Below are 15,308 nucleotides of genomic sequence, written 5' to 3'. Positions count from 1 at the left end.
CCGTCATTTTCAGCATCTATGCACAAGTCTGCTGATGAAGATGTGATGTGAGCAGGTTATCATGATCTGAACTCTCGTCGTCTCCACTCAGGATGACCAGCTCAGACCGGTATTCAAACCAGCAGCCTCGCAGCCGCGACTGTCGGTGACATCGGTGCTGCCGTCCCTCCGGTCGGTGGCTGCAGGGAAGCGGCGCGACCTCAGCGTCACATCGCAGCTGCTGGCTTCATACAAAATTAGAAATTCTCCTGTCAGAAAACATCAGATGTTTTTCCGCAGTAATTTGTGAGGCGATTTAAATTTTTGTGTGTCTGTAAGGCATTTCTGCCTCATTAGATGGTTCACTGCCGAGCACCGAAGAGCAGACAGGAAACGGAGCGATGACGGGTAACAAAGGTCAGGAGTCCTCTGAGACCAGATATTCTCCGAGCTCACCGACCTGAAAGCTCGACTGCGTGACAAAGACGTCTTCAGATGAAAACCTCCTCCCCAGTCTGCCGGTGTCACTCAGCCCTGAATGCAGCTTGATTATTTTTCCGTTCGGCTCACCTCCCTCAACCACAACACTTGTGTGTACTTCCCGTGCACACTTTGTAGTTTTGTACTTTTAATTCACAAGTTGCCGGGGAATACGTTGAGGTTTTCTCGTGAGCTCACGTTCTTGAATGAAGCAGCTGTTAGATTTCGAAGCCGACGGCTCAAACTGAATAAAAGCATTCTTTCTCTGTCAGCCTCAATAAATAGAAGATTGTTCCGCTGTCGTGTCACAACTCGACAGGAAACACGTCTGTTGTGGTTTTGGGGGCTCAGCCCATTGTTTACCAAAAAACTCTTCTCCGCTCAACCATGTAAACATTTGAACAAATACCGTTACGTAGTTCTGGACATCACGAGATTCAACCGGGAAGTAATCAGAAGGCTGTTCTGGTCAATTAGCACTTAAAAACATATTGAACAACAACGTGGTGGAAGATGGACTTTATCAGCAAAAGTCTAAAATCCTTCTTGCAGCAACAAAGACTGAAATCTTTATTACACGTCCATCGACAACAACTGATGGACAGAAAAAAACAACAACGTGCAGATTCATTTATTTGTTAACCGTTAACAACAGCTGATAATGTGAAACATTTTCTGAGAGCGGTGCCGGAGAAAAGAGGAGTTTCTACTGAAGGCAGAACAGGTATTTGATACGGAGGGATTAGGAGCTGCTGTAGAAAGGGCAGCTTCCTGCCTTCAGGGCTGGATATTCATCCGCTGGCAGCTGAAGACCCGTTGAGCAGCTGTGAGATCGAAAAGACTCCAGCCACGTTACAGCCACCGCGGCAAACTGATGAAAGTGACTCGGCTCGCAACAAACACTGTTTTCAATAAAAGAAAAAAAAATGGAACAACTTCCCATCAGACCGGAGACGTCGTTCTCGGGTTGTTTGCCCGCAGCAGAGTTTTAATAAAGAACATTTTTTAGATTCAGACGGCATCCGTTTGAGATGATTTCTCAGAGGGCGGCTGATGAGATGGAAGTTACTTTATCACTTGTTAGCCAAATTAAAAATTTGGAGAAGTGCAGAGTTTTTATTAAGTGCTGTCATAATAGTAAATGAGTTGAACTTAGTTCATTAGGAAAAGGGAGAAAAAGTAATTACATCACAGCGAATCAATTCTGTTTTCATCGCCTTCTGAGTATTTGAGTTTGGCTCTTTGTCCAGATGGAAATGTAGTTGATGTATTTTGTGATTATTCCTGACTGTTATTGCTAACTTCTTCAAAATAACTGTTTGGATGATGGTTGAGATTAGCTGTTTTGTGCCGAGTGTGTTTTGAAAAACTGATGAATGAGATTTTTATTTTTTTGACTTTTAAGAAAACATTCAACATCTGGTAGAAACGTAGCTGCGAAACCTGAGGCCATGAATTCATATTGATTGATTTGATTTTGGGGGTCAAAGGTCGACATCACTATGAGTTCATCCATTGGTCCCATTCTTGTGAGCACAAGACCTCAAACACTTTCAAGTACAGTCTTCAAATGTGGCACAAACATTTACTTGGACTGAAGATTGAACATAATTATAAAACATTCTTAATGCCTTCATATTTTACCAAAAAAAATGAAATCTTCAAAGCTGTTTGGATATTTTTGGACTGAGTGACAGCTGTGAGTGGCACATAGCGATTGAACAAGTATGTGCTTTTAACAGAAAATGTAAAAAGCTGCCATGCTTTTTACATTTTAGTGCACAGCTGTGTAATAAGAGTAAACAGCTGTGGCATTTGTATCTTAAAGAACATCCTCCAGCTCGTGAGGCTTTGTTGTCATTAGTCAGATGTGGGCTGAAGCCTTTTTTTAAAACTGGCAGAATGATGCGTTTGAGGGTTAATAATGAGGCTAGAGAGCTTTGAAACGCTCGCCAACCTCCCAGACAATCAGAGACGGACATCTTCAGTCGTCAGTCCAAACATGCGGTCATAGATGGCGCCGTGATTACCCAGGAGGTGCAGCGTAAGCAACAGATTAGCAGAGCGGCAGCAGCGGAGGCACTGAGTGGAGGTCACCTGCACACAGCTGACCGCCAGTTACACCATCACTGCAGCTACATGGGGAAATCGAAAGGAAAATAGACTTGAGGCGGAGTTCCTGCAATGACTACTCCACATACAGGATGTTCCAGTGTGCTGCCAATCAGTCCCTCCCTCCAGGAAATTGCAAAGAAAATAAAGAAAATTGCAAGCTTCAGCAAATATAGCGAAAATTGCTTGATTTGAGTTCAAATCACGCGATTTTTCTTTTAAAAAAAGAATCTCATCAGCAGAAGCTGAGCTGAAAGTATTACGGCATAAATGAGAAAAAACTCAGTTTATTAAGAAAAGTAGCTCCTCATTTCCAACCAGAAAGGCTCTGCTCCTGTTTTTTCATTCATGTGTTGAATGAACATGAATTAAACAGCATCTAAAGCTCTTATTTTGACAGCTGATGTCGTCGTTGTTTCTATATTCCAGTCACAGAAACACACGCAGCTTTTAGGAGCTTTTATCGCCACGGTTCTCTAAGTTCTATAAAAGATTAAAACTAAAACATGTGTGTTGTGCGGCATGATTATTATCATAGGAATTGATTAAATATCATTGTTTATCAGGTAATGCCTAAAAAGTTTTTAACTAATTCTCCACTTGCAATTTTTTCTAATTCCAGCAACAACAACAAAAAATCACTTAAAACTCCATAAATTAAATGGACTTTTTGGAGAAAAATGTGTCACAAAATCAAACATTTCTGATTGCAACAATCACAAAATCAAACTCAGCGAAATCCTGGCGGGACTGATCATTTCCACAAATGTCTTAGATTATGGTTTCCTTGAAAGTTCTCGAAGTTGTCATTCGTTTCGATGACTCAGTTTTTTTTTTTGTTAATAGGTGTTATAAAAAAATCTTATAACAGAAAATCAACCATCTTTGCCAAAATACTGTCCCTTCTGCTACTTCCACCGGTTCATTTCCCTTTTCGGTTGTTCATCTTTTATCAGTGAAATCAGCTGCTGCAATGTTGTTTTTATTAAATTAAAATTCTGCGTTTTTTTTTTTTTTGTTTTGCTGGACTTTAAAGGTTTGTAGGAGGTTTTAATGTGGTTGAATACTGAATCATCAGCGAGGAGAAATCTTCCCATGAGGGGGTTTCCAGGATTAAATTTGATCAAGCTGTGTGTGTGTGTGTGTGTGTGTGTGTGTGTGTGTGTGTGTGTGTGTGTGTGTGTGTGTGTGTGTGTGTGTGTGTTGGAGATATAGGGCCCTCACATCCTCTCCAGCGTTTCCTAATATTCCCAATCCCCCACATCAATCTATCATGTTAATCTATGCATTTGTTGGACCATGTGTGCATGTAGGTCAGAGATTATATTGTGTGTGTGACAACGATAATAAAAGAGAGAGACAACACCAGAGTGATTCGGTCTCTTGTGTAAATTCCATCACTAACATAATGACTAATATATCTCATACAGATCTATTAAACCACGAGCGTGTGAGGAAGGAATACCCACAATCCCTCAGCCCATTCACTGGCTATATTACCAAGTTCCCTTTCTGAACATGACTTCTCTCTTGACTCATTAACGGTGTGAAACTAAAGTGTGTGTTTGTGTCTTTTTTGTGGATTTGTGTGTTTCCCATCGTCCTTCCGTTTATTACCGGGCCACAACTCGTCCGTCGTGACTCTTCGTTTGCCGTCCGTCGCCTCACGCTCCCCCGCATGTTAACAGTATTGGCATTTACTGAAGAGATGGAAAGCACGTCTTCCACTTACGCGGCGATGCCACATTCAGCATTCGGCCCACGTGTGACGCTCCCCCGATGCTGCTAATTCTAATGCGCAGCTGCAGCGGTAGCGGCAGCCACCCCTCGTGCCACCGAAGCCCGTCGCCTCCTTCACCCTCTCCCTGCTCCACCAGCCTCCTTCACCCTCTCCCTGCTCCACCAGCCTCCTTCACCCTCTCCCTGCTCCACCAGCCTCCTTCACCCTCTCCCTGCTCCACCAGCCTCCTTCACCCTCTCCCTGCTCCACCAGCCTCCTTCCAGTCCGACATCGCTCCATTTGTGCGTCAGAGACCGTAAACAGGAACTGACACAGATGTCGGGCCTCGCGTGTCCCGGTTTGGGATTCAGCATTTTTCTTATTTGAAAGCTAAGAGTTAATTTCCCACCGTATCTGGGGGTAATGTAACGCAGGAAATACAAAGTCAGAGAGGGAAAAGACGAGGCAACATGTTCCTCAGGTGTCGGCTGTTATCTTAGTTATGAAGACAAACTCTACGTGACTAAAACTACAATATATTATCTGAACATCCAACCAAACATTTCCATGACCTCTGACCTTTCTGGAAACAGCAAACGCGTCACAACTCGTGAAAACGAGGCTCATAGAGAATGTGAATACCACCAGAGGGCGCCGTTCGTACGGCCTCTCCTCGTGAATCCGAGCCCGGTTGAATACAGCTGGTACTACTGCTCAAACTTACTCCACTTATTTGTCCATTTTTGGCCAAAATGTTGTCGTGAAACTCATCACGCAAAAAAAATACATCAATCAATGCGTCTCGATAGGGAATACTTTGCTGTGACTTTTGGTACAAATTCATCACGCGGTGTTTCAAAAATCTGCTGAAAAACTGTGAAGAAAATCCCATTGAAATGAAGGGAAATGTTCGCAGTGAGGAGAAAACCCAGCCAGATTTAAAGCCCTACAGCTCCGGCATGCTTTACACTAGAAATGTCATTTAAAGTTTGAACAGGTCACATGTCTTTAAACTTTCACTGACTAAAGTGGTGTTTTGATATGTGTTACGGTCTTTATGCAACCAGAGTTTTCGTTTTATGAACTTTCTGGACCGTTTCTGGTCCAAAGCTCTGAAACTTCTGGTCCAAAAGCAGAAACGGTCGACGTCTCTAACCTGCGAACAAGAAAACACGCTCGGAGCCTGAAAATCAACACGGTTATTCACGACAAGATTCTGTCGCACACGCAGAAAGAAATGTTTCCGTAGGACTTGTAGTTTTTAGTTTTGTGAGGATTTTTGTCGCAGCCTCTTTTCCCTCGTCAGCGCTTCTTTCCGCTGTCCTGTCTTGACCGGCTGCTCCAATGGAGGGTCGGGAATCGTCATAGCAACCAGGCACTCGGCAGGTGGTCCTTCAGAAATTCCCTAGTTTTATATTTCACAGTTAGTTTTACGTCGAAGGACGGATCATCCGCCATCAGATCAGGTTGCCGACTTGTCCGAAAAATGTACCTGCTGCTTCTTTTGGACAGGTTTCGCTTCCCGTCTTGGATTTAGACATGAAGGAACTTTCTCCACCTGCCTCTCTGTTTTCATCTTCTCATCACACAACTTCTTGTTCTCTCATTCACCGAGCAGGTTTTTCAGTTTCTCCATGCGGACAACTCCACTTCTTTTTTAATAGAAATGCTATTAAATCTGTCTGTGCAGTAAAGAAGCCTCGTGAACACACCCGCGTAACAAACAACGATCTTCTTCCAGGATCATTTAGAAGTGATATTTTCCACAGCTGGAATTTTACTTTGGCGACAACCACAATAGTTGTTTTACTAAAAATATATTCAGAAAAAAAATCGTATAATATTACGTTGTCGTGATGGTGCTCATTTCCCATCATGCCTGGTGTTGGACGCAGTAGTTTAAGTTGAGTATTTTCTATGCTGTTACATTTTGTTGTGTTTCCAATGTGTCTGTTCAGAACCGGCAGGTTTACTTTGGTAATTGTCATTTTTGCGCCAGTTTATAATTTTAATTTCCAGCTGTTATGTTTCTTGACCGCGCAAAATTATACCTCACTGTATAACTGATGACATTTCTAGTGTAGCCTGGTGTTTCGGAAACACACAACAAATTAGAATAACTAATTTACAGGAAAGTAAAACGGATTAAATTACATTTAAGCTCAAATTAAGTTGAATAACATGCTAATTTATGTTTTACATACCAGTAATTAGTTTATGCTTTTCCTGTATTTTGTAGTTTATTGATGATCTATCTCTCCATTTATCATTCCTTCAGTTCTGTTGCTTCAGTCTATTTATTTAGATAGATAGATAGATAGATAGATAATAGATAGATAGATAGATAGATAGATAGATAGATAGATAGATAGATAGATAGATAGATAATAGATAGATAGATAGATAGATAGATAATAGATAGATAGATAGATAGATAGATAGATAGATAGATAGATAGATAGATAGATAGATAGATAATAGATAGATGGATAGATAGACAGACAGACAGATAGATAGATAATAGATAATAGATAGATAGATAGATAGATAGATAGATAGATAGATAGATGGATAGATAGACAGACAGACAGATAGATAGATAATAGATAGATGGATAGATAGACAGACAGACAGATAGATAGATAATAGATAATAGATAGATAGATAGATAGACAGACAGATAGATAATAGATAGATAGATAGATAATAGATAATAGATAGATAGATAGATAGATAGATAATAGATAGATGGATAGATAGACAGACAGACAGACAGATAGATAGATAATAGATGATAGATAGATAGATAGATAGATAGATAGATAGATAGATAGATAATATGTATATATAATATAGATAGATAAATAGATAGATAATATGTATATATAATATAGACAGATAGATAGATAGATAGATAAATAATAGATAGATAATAAATAGATAATAAATGAATAATAGATAGATAGATGTATATATAATATAGATAGATAGATAGATAGATAGATAGATAGATAGATAGATAGATAGATAGATAGATGTATAGATAATATATATAGATAGATAGATAGATAATAGATAGATAGATAATAAATAGATATATAATAGTTTGATAGATAGATAATATATGTATATAATAGATAGATAATAAATAGATAATAAATGAATAATAGATAGATAGATAGATGTATAGATAATATAGATAGATAGATGTATAGATAATATAGATAGATAGATAGATAGATAGACAGACAGACAGACAGACAGACAGATAGATAGATAATAGATAGATAGATAGATAGATAATAAATAGATATATAATAGATAGATAGATGGATAGATAGATAATAAATAGATAATAAATTAATAATAGATAGATAGATAGATAATAGATAGATAATATGTATATATAATATAGACAGATAGATAGATAGATAATAAATAGATATATAATAGATTGATAGATAGATAATATATGTATATAATAGATAGATAATAAATAGATAATAAATGAATAATAGATAGATAGATAGATAGATGTATAGATAATATAGATAGATAGATAATAGATAGATGTATAGATAGATGTATAGATGTATAGATAATAGATAGATAGATAGATAGATAGATAGATAGATAGATAGATAGATAGATGTATAGATAATAGATAATATAGATAGATACTAGATAGATGGATGGATGGATGTATAGATAATATAGATAGATAGATAGATAGATAGATAGATAGATAGATAGATAGATAGATAGATAATAGATAGATGTATAGATAATAGATAATATAGATAGATACTAGATAGATGGATGGATGGATGTATAGATAATATAGATAGATAGATAGATAGATAGATAGATAGATAGATAGATAGATAGATAGATAGATAGATAGATAGATAGATAGATGTATAGATAGATGTATAGATAGATAGATGTATAGATAGATGTATAGATAGATAGATGTATAGATAGATGTATAGATAGATAATATAGATAGATAGATAATATAGATAGATAATAGATGGATAGATAGATAGATAGATAGATAGATAGATAGATAGATAGATAGATAGATAGATAGATGTATAGATAGATAGATGTATAGATAATAGATAATATAGATAGATAGATAGATACTAGATAGATGGATGGATGGATGTATAGATAGATAGATAGATAGATAGATGTATAGATAGATGATAGATAGATAGATGTATAGATAGATAGATAGATAGATGTATAGATAGATAGATGTATAGATAGATAGATGTATAGATAGATAGATGTATAGATAGATAGATAGATAGATGTATAGATAGATAGATAGATAGATAGATAGATAATATAGATAGATAGATAGATAGATGTATAGATAGATAGATAATATAGATAGATAGATAGATAGATAGATAGATAGATAGATAATATAGATAGATAGATAGATGACTTGATGGGTGTGTCTTTTTGTTTCCACCCCTCGCGCAGCCTCTCGTGCACCCCTCCCTCTTCCGTCAGTCATCCTCGCGCCCTACAGTCGCCTCCAACCGGAGGGAAGCACGCGCTGGAATTTGCAGCTGAATTTCAAACTTGAACCGTTTGTTTAAAGAAAAAAACCAGTCTCGAGCTGCAGCAGCTGGAGGGAAGGAAGCGGCGGACAGAGGGACGTGTGGCGGAGGATTGTAACCGGACAAAGGAGGACAGCTGACCGACAATGTGACGTTTCGGAGCCTCGACGGCACGAGGGTTATCACGATCTCCAACGGAGGGCTGATTTTCCCCTCTAACAATAGGCGACTTCTCGGTGCGCAGAGCCCGCTGCGGGTCCGCGAGCCTCCACTAACGCTTTAAAACCATCGACACCAGATTAGTCATTTTCCTCAAAAGTGCATTTTCCTCCTAAGAAATGTTTTCGGAGCTCCTCGTTGGATTACCGGAGTCAGGTGTGATTTCTTAGTGATAACCGAGGACAGAGCCGGACACCGCCCGGACCGGGATTTCATCTTTCGTCGCTGTGGGTATAAAGGAAAACCACCGGCAGCCTGCAGCCTGCAGCCGCCTCCGCGAACGGGAGACCGCGCGCATTACCGGAATGTTTTGAAAGTGAAAATTGTTTCATTTGTTAAAGGAGGAATAGCTGCAGGTTTTTGGGGAGCAGACTAACCCGTTAACGGGTGCCTGGATCAGCAAAAAAAAAACACCAAAAAAACCGGCATCTGCACTCAAGGACGCGGTCGGTGGAGGTGGGTGTAGTTTCTGGTAGTATTTGGGGTTTTGGAGCAGTGCGCGGATTTCTACCGGGACTTGAGACGAACGTTACCGGAATTAAAACCGTTAAAACCTCCCAACACCACTTTTTCTCTGCTTCGGCTCATTTTGGATACGTCTCGTGAGGGACTGGGCTCGAGGCAAACCTGCACACGCATCTCCGCGGATGGCACGAGCTCCTGCGCCCCTGCTACTTTAAATACGCCATTGGAGTAACGTTCATTTGTCTTTTGGAGTCGACCGGGAGGCTAACGGGGAGTTTTTCAGTAATCGCGTGACACCTTCCACCCACCCACCCACCCTTTCTGGAGGATCTACGTGTACATGAGTGCTTGTCGTGGGTTTGCACGGTAGGACCACCGGCACCTGGATTCCCGGTTCGCCTCCACCCCCACTTTTTTTTCTCCTCCTCTGCCTGACTGCGCGCACGTCTGTTCCGGCAATTCCGCTTCCACCGCTGCCCGGTCCCACACACGTACACACAAACACACGTTTATTCAGCCCCAGAAAAAAACACCAAAAACCAACTACCGAGATAGCCTCTCTCTCTCTCTCTCTCTCTCTCTCTCTCTCTCTCTCTCTCTCTCTGTCTCTCTCTCTCTCTCCGCGGGAGAGGAGCCGCGCAGGAGAGGAGCCCGGGAGTTGGGATAAGCTGCTGCTTTCAAGCCTTTGGGGCTTCTCGTTGTGATTTAACTCATTAGTGGAGCGACAGGGAGAGAAGGAAGACGGGATTTTGGAGAAAAGAGACATGACAAGAGGAGAAGAGCTGGAGATCGATGAAGGTAAGGCTGATTGATCGGCTGTTAATAATGCAGGGTGTGTGAGATGGCGGAGGATGCTCGGTGGGACCGAGCTCTGCTATGCAGTTGATTTTTTTTTCTTTTTTTCTTCTCCTGCCACGGGGATGCCAGGCTCATCTCGGTGCCAGCAATAGTTGTATTCTTAGTGCCCAGGAAATGAATCATCGCTGTAATCTGATTAGGCTCTGCCATAACCTCGCTCGCTGTGACTGCTCTGCTTTTTGCGCCTGTGTTGGTGGATTCTTTCTGCCTTTCACCAGACAATTTATTTAGAGCTCTCCAAAATCTGGAGCGGATCTGTTTCTGCTTCACATGCTGAAGGGGTAATTGTTATTTAGCCATGATGGACATGGACACTTGTGTGTTGCGATGCACGGACCGGGCAGGCAGCCCCGCCGAGCCTGCATGGGAATGTGTGCGTGCGTGTGCGCTTGGCGCGCGCTCGCGTGTGGGAGCGCAGTAACAGAACCCATTTTGGGGGAGTTTTCTCTCCCTGTCTGTCTCGCTCTCTGTTTCTAAAGCTGCCTCATCATGCCGCTCCAGTTGACTGGCGTTACAGCCGCATCTATTATACAGAAAGCTCGGAGATGAGACCACAAGAGGAGAGGAACAGGGATTGGAGAGAGAGAGAGGAAAGGGTGAGGAAAGATGGTAGAAGTGAGTAGAGGATAAGGGAGAAGAAGGGTGGAAGGAGAAGAGGGGAGGAAAGAATGGGGGGGGAGGGTTAAAGAGGGGATTCAGAACAAGGCAAGGGCAGAGGAGGGGAGATCACCATGGAAGTAAGGATAACAAGTGAGGAGAGGGTGAGGTGAGGAAAGGTGGGGGGCACGACAGGATGAAAGGATGAGGTGAGGAGAGGGCAGGAGGAGCTGAAGAAGAGGTTGAATAATAGCAAAAGAAGAAATGTTGAACTTATTGTTCCAACTATATGTTAGATACAAACCAAAACGTTATTTATGAGCCTAAACATGGGCTGCTCTGAAACCATCATAACTGGCCATTCAACGTGCAAGCAGAACACCATGTAACATTTTTATTTATTTATTTTTTTACAAACAAAGCTATGATATTTATAAGCTGGACTACACTGTTTGTCCTGAATACCACACAGAAAAGGAACACAGCAGAGCAGGACACACAACAGGACACAGATATGGTTTGGTAACAGCAGTCAGCGAGGAGCCAGGGAGTGTTTAGGAACAAGAGACAGCTCCACACTGAGAGAGCTTCTGTTCCAGGCGATGATCTGAAAGGGCGGTCCAAAAATATCTCTACAGACATCAGAAGGAGCTGCCTGTAGTTCACGGGTAGCTTCAGACAAGCAGACTCAGAGTCAGCAGCTTCAAGGCATTCTGAGTCCCGTGGAGACTGTGATAAAGACTGATCTTACTGCTAAGGACTAACATTGGATCAGTACAATAGGGGGAGTTGATGGAGTTTCAGAACCACAGATGGCTATAACATTGGCATAGTGCTGCAGTGAGCTCAGACTGTCAGCACCATGGATAGCTCCAACACAACGGCTTGTAGTTTGTGGTTTGATTTTAAACAGGAATTTAGGACAACGGAGAGTTCCTTAAAAGCCAGGAAAAATGCATAAGAAACTGTAGCTGGTTCAGGACCATGGAGAGATCTTTAGAAGCCAGGAAGAGTGTAATGTAGATGCTGTCGCTGGTTCAGGACCATGGAGAGATCCTTAGAAGCCAGGAAGAGTGTAATATAGATGCTGCAGCTGGTTCAGGACCATGGAGAGATCCTTAGAAGCCAGGAAGAGTGTAATATAGATGCTGTAGCTGGTTCAGGACCATGGAGAGATCCTTAGAAGCCAGGAAGAGTGTAATGTAGATGCTGTCGCTGGTTCAGGACCATGGAGAGATCCGTAGACCCAGGAAGAGTGTAATGTAGATGCTGTAGCTGGTTCAGGACCATGGAGAGATCCTTAGACCCAGGAAGAGTGTAATGTAGATGCTGTAGCTGGTTCAGGACCATGGAGAGATCCTTAGAAGCCAGGAAGAGTGTAATGTAGATGCTGTCGCTGGTTCAGGACCATGGAGAGATCCTTAGACCCAGGACGAGTGTAATATAGATGCCGTAGCTGGTTCAGGACCATGGAGAGATCCTTAGACCCAGGAAGAGTGTAATGTAGATGCTGTAGCTGGTTCAGGACCACGGAGAGATCCTTAGAAGCCAGGAACAGTGCAGCAGGACCTTGAGCTGTTTCAGGACCATGGAGAGTTCCGTAGAAGCCAAGAACAGTGCAATAGAAGCTGGAGCTAGTTTAGGACCACGGAGAGCAACGTGGAGTTTATCTGAAGATATCTGTTTGTATCTCAGAGATAGATTTAGTCATAGAAGTTAAGTTTTCCACATACAAGGCGAGACATGAACTCTGCACACATGACACTGTAGTTATGATAAAACATCCTTAATGCTTGCAAAGCATGGGAAACAAAACAAAAAAGTGAGCCCATGACATATTCTGAAGACAGGGTTTTACAGGAAAACATTTGTGTCATATCTAATCATCCACAGTATGAGTGCATGTCCTGAGACTGGCACAAAGTGCTCTGAAGTTGCTCCTACTCTCTTTACCGATGCCTCTTTGCACAGTCTCCATCTGAGCCTAGGGGAAACACAAGGTCATCCGTTGCAGCCATTATCAGATACATTTCTTCTTTTCCTTTTCACTCTCTCCTGCTATGGGTCATTCCATTCTGTGCCAACAGTCTGAACATGAACACAAACAACTTACAGAAGCTGCTCGTATACATATTTAAATGATTCAGTAGCTTTAAAAAAATAACAATTTCTTACACAAATCGAAGAGGTCCACCAGATTCAAGACCACTGTAATTGAAGTTAATCTTCATAGAGAGGTGTGACAGAGGTTTTAGAGCCAAAGTAGCTTTAAGAACCTTGAAAAGTCAGACCTATGACCCCAGAGGGGTCCAAAAGACTTATTGACTGTTTACGGTCAGATGCAAATCCATGAAGTGCCGTACATGAGCAACGCAGTTTCACAACCATTTGTAAGCCTGCATAAAAGGTATAAATTGTAGAGTTTTATCGTGCAGCACAGACACAGTGAGGCTGGTTTTCTTTTCATTTGAACCGAGCGTCCAGGGTGTCCATGTCAAAGTGAAGAGCAGCTGAACTGCTGCAGACAAAACACGAAGCTTCTATTCCACCAAGCAGAGTGGGTGGATGTTTGTCGTTCTGTGTCACAGGGGATGAAATGAGCGAACACGCCAGGAGGCAGGGAAGATTTTACAGGCATGTCGTAAAACATCCTGCCTCCTGACTTGTTCTTGAGTGACACGCTGAATCCCTACCACCATCAGAGTCTGTGTTGCAGCTCACCCTGACCTCTGACCTCCTCCTGCATGGAGGGTGGGTTTAGAAGAGGGAGAATATTCATAGTCTGATCAATAAAAGAGTAACTACTATTACAACATTTCCATTTCATTTTTACAAATATTAGATTATAAATGTTTACTTGCAGGCCTAATCTGCGCCCAGTTTTTACATCTAAATGTGGCTACTTCCTCATGTTTGACCACTGCTCCTTACTTTAAATGTCTGGGATGTTTTCAGGATGTCGTGTCTCCTCATCATGTGGTCAAACTCCAACTCATTTAAACAGAAAGACGGTTTGTACACATGTAAAGCACTATGATGATTTCAGGGCCTAAAAAGATGCATTTGAAGTTGTTGTGGTTTCAGTAGATTTGCAGGAGCTTCGCGAACTCTGGACTTTGGATGTTTTTTTAGGATTTGGGGAAATAGGTGTTTCGTTTTGCAGGTGTTTGAACATTTTGTATATTTCATCAAGACATCTTTGGTTATTTTTGCGTGAGACGTTCTAATCCCTAATTAATTCAGAGTACGTGTGTTATAGAAGGATGGGCGGTTGTATACATGAAATACATCCAGTTGCAGAAGCTTGCTGTGCAGACAGACAGGCAGACAGGCAGACAGGCAGGCAGGCAGCTGAGAGGGATGTAGGGTGACAGAGACACCAGGCTGTTAGACAGGCAGACACACTCTTACTCATACCGCAAACAAGAGGTTTATAAAAGCAACAAGCAGGCCGGCACGCAAAGGAACAGTCAACCCAGGTGGCGGCGGCTGAGTGTGATAATAGACTGAAATGTGTTAATGCGGCTGCAGTGGTGCGTTGTTTTGTGGTGACTGTTATATGGAGAGCATTACTATGTGCTTCACATCCCATTAGCAGAGGCAGAGACAGAGAGAGCACCTCCCCGCCTCCACACCTCCTCTTAGCACGCTATACTTTGATGCCTTTCCCATCTTTCTTCTACCTCTGACACATTCGGTTCCTTCTTTCTTTGACTGCACAAAAAAGACTCCTCTGAAACTTCTGAGTTAAACATGCGGCGATAGCAAAACCTCTGGATGCTAAAATAAGGAGGTTTCATCTATTTAGGGTCGCAGATCATAATTATATCCTCGATTAATCCTCCGATGATGTTTTGATTCACCGTCTCATGTTCTTGCTTACAAAATGCAAAACTAATAGTCATCACAAGTCGGGAGGTTTTGCGTGATTGTTTGAGACGGATTAATGAGCACAAATTAAAAAGCTTCCTCACAGAAAGTCCTACATCTGATGTTGAATCTGGGCGATCCCTGTTTATTTTAGACTTTGAACTTCTTGCAGGCTTCATATTTCTAAGTCCTTGAGTTCAACTGGCATCCTGGACTCCATCCAGCGCGTCGATGACCGGACCTCTCTGCTTTTAAACGTTCTCATTTCCTTTTGGAGCTTCTCTTTGTCGGACTCATTTTCCCGCTCTGTGAATGAGGTTGTGTTTTGATCTTTGCAAGCTGTCACGCAGAGAGCTAACTCCAGAAACGTTAGTAGTTATATTACGTAACAGCTCGCCCACTCCAGTGACAGATGAGCAGGTAAGAGGCCG

At 41.7% G+C, this 15,308-nt stretch overlaps 1 protein-coding gene across 5 annotated transcripts in view; it reads left to right on the top strand.

Moving 5' to 3' along the window:
• The first annotated feature begins 8,842 nt into the window (after positions 1 to 8,842).
• LOC138212684 (leucine-rich repeat and fibronectin type III domain-containing protein 1-like protein) overlaps positions 8,843 to 15,308 on the top strand; it is a 255,155-nt gene continuing 248,689 nt past the window's right edge. For all 5 annotated transcript variants that reach the window (XM_069173171.1, XM_069173172.1, XM_069173169.1 and 2 more), the window contains exon 1: positions 8,843 to 10,350. The gene's annotated coding sequence lies outside the window, so the exon portion shown is untranslated. The remainder of the gene's footprint in view (positions 10,351 to 15,308) is intronic.

Source organism: Embiotoca jacksoni, unplaced genomic scaffold (assembly GCF_022577435.1).
Source record: "Embiotoca jacksoni isolate LCO1_2020_lvr unplaced genomic scaffold, fEmbJac1.0.p SCAF_58, whole genome shotgun sequence".
Lineage (NCBI taxonomy): Eukaryota > Metazoa > Chordata > Actinopteri > Embiotocidae > Embiotoca > Embiotoca jacksoni.
This window is presented reverse-complemented; position numbering and strand designations above follow the sequence as displayed.